Genomic DNA, 7627 nt, shown 5'->3' with positions numbered 1-7627 from the left:
GAGTTAAGTCCATTCTTATACCCAAGTGGGAAAAGCCCACATTCTAAGCTCCCAGATCAGCACTTCTTCCTTATGCATTATGGCCTGTGAATGCAGGAATTAAAACATAGATGTGTTTCAATGTTCACATGACTCACATTAAGGCCTGCTGCAAACAGCATCTGGCTTGTCCAGAAGGGAAAAAAAAAAAACTAATGAGTAACTGCCTACAGTTATGACCTTTAGTTTATGAGTTTGTCACTACATTTAAAAAAAAACTCTCCTTCAAGATGATGCTAACATCCTTTTCCTACTGCCATTTCCAAACAAGGCCACCCAAAGGAAACAGAGGTTAAACTAGCACATCCAGTGTGAAGAAAACTAGAGATACTGCAGCCATTGAGCACACTTTGCTGTGATCTCTGAATCCCAGCCTGACTGTGCAGAAGACACCTGCTGGTTTTTTAAGGTCACATTCAGAGAGTTTTCAAAAAACCCCAATCAGAAATGTTGAATCAAAATCACCCTGTTCCTACTCTGTCTGTAAGAGAGACATGAAGGATGGACCTCACCTGCCTGCAAAGCAGCATCCCTGTAAGAAGTGACCTGAGTGAAAGGGTGAGGTTGTCAGAGCCTGTTCCCCAGGCAACATCTACAGCCCAGCCCAAGCTGCCGAGAGATGTACCCAGCCACCACAGTCCCAAGTTACCAGCTCTTCTTCTTCCATATTTTTTTCACAAACCATAATTTTTAGATAGAATATCTACATTTTAAATATCGATTTTAAGTGGGGCTTGATTACTCATCATTCATCAACAGGACAGATTAGAGACTACAATTGTCAATGGCACAGGAAATCTCTCATCTCTGTGGATGGGTCCAAGAGCTTCCAGAAGCCATAGACAATAAAATCCTGACATCTGTTATGGTCTCCACTCCTTGTAGTTACCATTATAGCAACTTTGAGATAAATAACAATTCAGAAAGCTCTTTGACCTACCCTCTCTGAGTTTGAATCTCTGGAGAAGACTTAGGAGATATTATTTTTCTCTGAATAGATGAAGAAAACGGACCTTCAGAATTCAAGGGGTCTTAGCCTCTCAGTCAGTATGCATCAAGGTCAGAATTGAGACTCTGCATGGTTCAAGTCCAATTCTCACGCTTGTCTCCACTGCCATATTACAGTACTCAGCACCACTGAAGCACCAGACAGCCTGCCTTGCTTCTAGAAGACAGTTAAAGCAACAGACTGCCTGAGCTGATGCTTCACTGTGCCCAGGCAGCAGATCCTAGAACAACCACACGGTAGGATAGCAGTGAGTCAAGATGGCTGCCCTGTAAAACCTGAATCATGGCACTGCAGTGAATTAATGATGTGATGGGAAGTGATACTATGATCTCCTCTTCTCTTTCCAAGTATTGAAACAACTGCATCAATTCCATGAACTTTGGTAAGGAACAAACAAGTTAGCTCAAAAATGAAAGAACATCTCCTGTTACAAAATAAATGTTTGCTAGGCATTAGGGACCATTATTCCCCACGATTCTTCCTTGAGTAGCAGTTAGAACCAAGTTCAGTTTAAGAACAGTGAACAAGGGACTGGGGAGGTAGCTCAGGCAGTAATGGGCTTTGCCATATAAGCATGGATACCTGAGGTTTTGCTCTTTCTTGTTTTTTAATCTAATTTACATCCTCAGTATCCATGTGAAAAGACCACAGACACCTTACATTTTGGGGAGACAGGAATAGGAGGGTCCCAGGGGACCTATTGGTAGCCAGCTATTACAGTTTGAGCTAGAAATAACCCCCAGGGAATTATGTGTTTGGTCACTTGGTCCCCAGTTTGAGGTGCTGTTTGGAAAGGTTGTGGAGGCTTTGGAAAGTGGAGCCTACGGGGAGGAAGTGCTTTCCTGGAAGCAGGCTTTGGTGGTTTATAGCTAGGTCCCTTTTCCTCTCTGATTCCTTTCTGAAATTTGATCATTCTATACCTGACTGCCAGGAGAGTCTCACACCCCTGATGTCATGTTTTCTCCACCATGGTCTGTATCTCCTCAGGAATCTTAAGGCAAAGTAAACCCCTCTCTTTCCTAACTTGCTTGCTATTGGGGACATTTTGTAACAGCAACAGAAGAGTAACTAGTACACTGGTCTAGCAGGGTTGGCAAACTCCAGGTTCAATGAAAGACCCTGCTCCCCTGCTCAATCAAAGCAGAGAATGATTGAGAAAATTGCACACGTGCCTGCTGATGTACACACACACACACACACACACACACACACACACACACACACACACACACACACTGAGGGAGGGAATAAAATGAATCACTTGATAGTCATTAAGTCATGATTTCCCATGGTACTCAGTTGAGAGCCACCCAGAGTCAAGCTTAGACTAATAATGGGCTCCCAGTATCTCAGCTTCCTAGACATTCTTTCTCATGGAAAAATGTCCCTCCCACGATTATGCCCTACCCAACTCCCTACTAACTTATCTACTACTTATCTACCTCACTTCCCTTTCTCTACCAAAGAGCTTCCGATAAAGTTTCAGTGTCTCAGAATCCAAAGGAAAGTTAATACATAACCATGGCACAGCCGCAGTTCACCCTTCCCCCTTCACAGACATCCCATGAGCATTTGACAGCAGTCTTTTACACACACAACATAATTAGTAGCTTGCTTGCAATGCCCTCTCAGCACATACCCTCCTTCCCAGGGCCACTCCAATAGTGAATGAGAATCACCAAGAGCAGAGCACAGTTTTAACTAAGCAACAAATTTATCTATAACTAATGCACATATCACCCTGTTAAAGCCCACAGTTCAATGGTATTTACTCAGAGAACTGTGCATCTGTCTAGCTTCTGAATGTTTCATCACTTGGCATCCATCATCAGTCACTCTGCGCTCTCCTCCTTCTAGTCCTTAGAAACAACTAATTTGTCTTAAATTTTTTATTAGAGTCTATAACAGAGGTTCTCAACTTTCCTAAAGCTGAGACCCTTTAGTGCAGTTCCTCATGCTGTGGTGACCCCCAACCATAAACATATTTCCATTACTACTTCACAACTGTATTTGGTTACTGTTATGAATCATAATGTAAATATCTGATACACAGGATATCTGATATGTCATCCTGACAAAAGGGTCACTCAACTCCTAAAGGGGCTGCAACCCACAGGTTGAGATTCACTGGTCTAAAAGGAAAACCCCAGAGCAGGTAAGATGTAAATCTCATCAGCTGCCCAGAAGAGTAGAAAGATGATGATGATGATGATGATGATGAAGCAGTCACCTAATTCATATGTCCATTAACTTAAACCAGCATGGAGAGCAAACATGTCATGTAGGCAGCCATGTTGTAACAGGCAGCCATGTTGTGGCAGGCAGCAGGCAACCATGTTGTGGCAGGCAACCATGTATCAGGGCCCTTTAAAGAAGAGGTGAAGCCCAGTGTTAGAGCAAACATGCTGCGAACAGAGAGGCAAGGAAAGGAGAAGTTACACTTTTCTGAGGAATTCAGAAAAGCAGGCCAATTCGTAAAGCTGCATGACCGAAGCCCTTAAACTAGACTAACTTGTTGCTTTTTTTTTCAAATCTACAGATTCTTCAAGTTCACAACAATTTATATAAATAAACACGGATGTTGTGTGGTCTTTGTGTCTTTTTTCTCCCACTTAGCAAAAGGTTTTCAAGGTTTTTCTATGTTGCGCTATTTATATATGTTTTATTACTTGGTGTTGAATAATATTCCACTGCATCAATATACCACAGTTAGCTTATCCATTTGTCAGCTGATGAGCACTTGGGTTGTTTTTGCTTTTAGATTCTCTAATGGATAATGTTGTGACCAACATTGATACACAGAAATGAAATTCACTTTCTTTACTCTTGACTATATAACCCAGGGCCATATATACATTTATGTTTAATGTCTTGAGAAGCAGCCAGGTTGTTTTCCAGGTTGGTGACACCATTTTACCTTCCTGCCCCTCTGAGGATCTCAATACTTCTACAGTCTTGCAAATACTAGCTGTTTGGTATGGTGTCTCAGAAGTGCTCATTGTGGGTTAGATTTGCATTCCTTTAGTGACAGTGAGCATTTTGATGGTTAATCTTGGCTGTCATCTTGACTACCTCTGGAATCAAGTAAAACCCAAGCTGCTGGACTGTGGGATTTTCTTAAAACAGTTATTTGAAATAGGAAGACCCAAAGACCCTCCCTAAATCTTGACTATCACACCTTCTGGTGGCAGCTCAGATTTAAATAAAAAAGAAAAAGGGGAAAGAAAACTTTTTTCAATTTACCACTGGTCCTCACTCTTGCTGACAAGTTCATCTGCTCTGTTTTGGAGGCATTCATTTGCTGATCTTAGAACCAACTTCTTTAGCATTACAACGTAGACTGAAGATCAGTGGCTCTCCAGGAATCCTCCAGTGCTCCAGGATTCCAGAACCAAACTGCCAAGATATCCAGCCTTGTGGACTGAGTGGCTGCCAGATTGGGTTCTCAGCCCTTCCATCATGAGACAGCCATTGTTGGGCTACCCAAACCACAGCCTGTAAGCCTAATAAACCAAGCTTGAAACCATAATCTACCTAGCACTGACCAATGCAGGCTCTATGATTGCTGCTTCAGTCTCTGTGAGCTTGCTTAGTTGATTTTGTGAGATATATTCTCCTAGTATCCACAACCCTTCTGGCTCCTACAGTTCTTTCTCCCCATCTTCTGTGGGGTTTCCTGAGCTTCAAGGGGAAGGAACCAATAATTTCCAATTTGGGATCTCTCTCCACCTAAAGTTTGGCTGCCGGTCTTTGTATCCTCTCCCAGTAGCAGCCAGAGGAAGCCTCTCTGATGATGATTGGGTTAGACTAGTCTATGAGTACAGCAGAATACCATTAGGAATCACTTAACTGATATTTTTTCCCTATCCTAGGTCTCTAGGTTCCCTGGTCATCCAAGAAGTTTTCAGCATGGGGTCCCTCTTCTAATATGACATGTGCCTCAAACTAGATCAGCCATTGGTTGGCCACTCCCACAAATGCTGTGCCTTTATTGTCCCAGCACATCTAGCAAGAAGTACAGGTTATAAGCCATGGGTTTTGTGACTGGGTTTGTGTTCCAGTCCCACCACTGGTAGCCTTGCCTGGTAACAGAAGATGCAGGTTCAGGCTCTGAATCCTCCATTACTAGGAATCCTCACTGGGTCATATTTTTAAAATCCCCAAAGTTTCTACAGCACTAGGTTTCCTTATTGTCTCCCAAATGCCCCCTGATTCTAGTCATCTCTCCCCATATTCTCTCCCTCCACCCCTGCTCTGTACCTGATACCTCCTGTTCCCATTCCCACCCGCCTCTATCCTCCCCTCCCCAAAACACACATAAAACTATTTTATTTCTCCTTCCCAAGGAGATCCATGCTTCTCCCTAGAGTCTTCCTTATTGCTTGGCATCTCTGGGTCTGTGGATTGTAGCATGTTTTCATTTACTGAGCAGTTAATATCCACTTATGAGTGAGTACATAGCATATTTGTCTTCCTGGGTCTGGATTACCACACTCAACGCCATTTGCCTGCAAATTTCATGGTATTATTTTTTTAACAGCTAAGTAATACTTCATTGTATAAATGTATCACATTCTGTTCATCCATTCTTATATTGAGGGACATTAGGTTGTTTCCAGTTTCTGGCTATTTTGAATAAAGCTGCTATGCACATAGTTGAGCAAGTGTCTTTGTAGTAGGATGGCACATACTTTGGGTGTATGCCCAAGAGTGATATAGATGGGTTTTGAGGTAGATTGAATCCCAGTTTTCAGGGGAACTGTGTATTGATTTCCATAGTTTTTATACATGTTTGCAGTCCCACCAGCATTGGAGGAGTGTTTTCCTTGCTCCACGTCCTCTCTACTATGAGCTGTCACTTATGTTATTGATCTTAGTCCTTCTTAAAAGTGTAAGATGGAATCTCAAAATAGTTTTGATTTTCATTTACCTGGTAGCTAAAGATGTTGAACATTTCTTTAAGTCTTTTTCAGCCATTTGAACTTTCTCTACTGACTAATCTGTTTAGATCTTTACCTCATTTTTAAATTGGATTATTTAGTTTGTTGATGTTTAGTTTCTTGAGTTCTTTATATATTTTGGATGTTAGCCCTTTATTGGATATAGAGTTGGTGAAAATCTTTTCCCATTCTGTAGGCTGCCTTTTGTCCTACTGACAGTGTCCTTTGCCTTAGAAGCTTTTCTGTTTCATGAGGTCCCATTTATTAATTGTTGTTCTTAGTGCCTGCACTATTGGTGTTCTGTTGAGGAAGTTGTCTCAATGTGTTCAAGGCTATTTCCCTCTTTCTGTTCTATCAGGTTCGGTGTATCTGGTTTTATGCTGAGGTCTTTGATCCTCTTGGACTTGAGTTTTGTGCAGGGTGATCAATATGGATCTATTTACATTCTTTTACACCCAGACATCCAGTTAGACTAGCACCATATGTTGGAGATGCTTTCTTTTTTTCATTTTGTATTTCTGTCTTCTTATCAAAAATATGTCTTCATAGGGGTATGGATTTATGCCTGGGTCTTCAATTTAATTCCATTGATCAATCAGTATTGGCCATCATGAGTCTACTACCCTGTGGTGACTTTACATAAAAACATGAGTTATCTAATCCATAACTTTCTAACTTTTGTCTTTATAGTTCATGGTCATCTCATAATGCAAATTTCATTCAGTCCATCTTCAAAATTCCTCCTTCAACAGTTCCAACACTGTTCAAATGTATTAGAAATACATACTCCATGATTTTTTCTGTGACCTATCACTCAAATGTGTTGCTTAACTTTTATATACTTAGAAGTTTTTCAAATTTCTTTTTCTTAGTAGATCTAATTTTGTTACACTGTATTTATTTTTTTATTACCCTGTATTTACAGAGTATATTTTTGTTGATATCATTGCCTCAAAGTCTTTGGGAAGTTGAGTCTGATTTTACTTGGAATACAATCTGTGCAAATGATAAAGTTAAAGAAACAAATGTGTTGGCAATTTTTGCCAGTAAGTTTGATGAGTTTATTCTTAAAAAGGTGAGGAGCATATGAAGTCAGGCATGTCAGACCACACCTGTCATCTCAACACTTGGGATATGAAAGCAAACTCAGGAGTTGAAGTACATCCAAGGCTACACTGTGAGTTCAAGGCTAGCCTGAACTACATCAGATGAAAGACAGAAAGAGATAAGGGAAAAAAAGAAACAGCTTATGAGCCTTTATTTTTGAAAACCATAGTCTGAGTAATAAACACAGAGGTTGAAATATAAATGTTACATTATATCAAAATTAAAAGATTTTTTGTTTCTATTTTGTGCTCAAATAGTAAAGTGTCTTCTTATGCTACATGTTCTTGATGTCTTCTTAAAACATTTTAACAAAAATTCCTAATATTCCCTGAAATCTACTTTAAAAATGAATTTCCCACAAGCATTTCCTCCTTTGAATAATTGTGACTTAAGTCACATCCTGACTCCTCTGAAGTCAGTCTTATGAATTCATCTTTACATAATTCTTTTCCTGAATCCACACTTTTCCCATTTAAAATAAAAGACGTATTTATGTTCAAACACTTGTGAAAACTTTGTCTATCAAATGATT

The sequence above is a fragment of the Cricetulus griseus genome, assembly GCF_003668045.3.
Source record: "Cricetulus griseus strain 17A/GY chromosome 1 unlocalized genomic scaffold, alternate assembly CriGri-PICRH-1.0 chr1_0, whole genome shotgun sequence".
NCBI lineage: Eukaryota > Metazoa > Chordata > Mammalia > Rodentia > Cricetidae > Cricetulus > Cricetulus griseus.
This window is presented reverse-complemented; position numbering follows the sequence as displayed.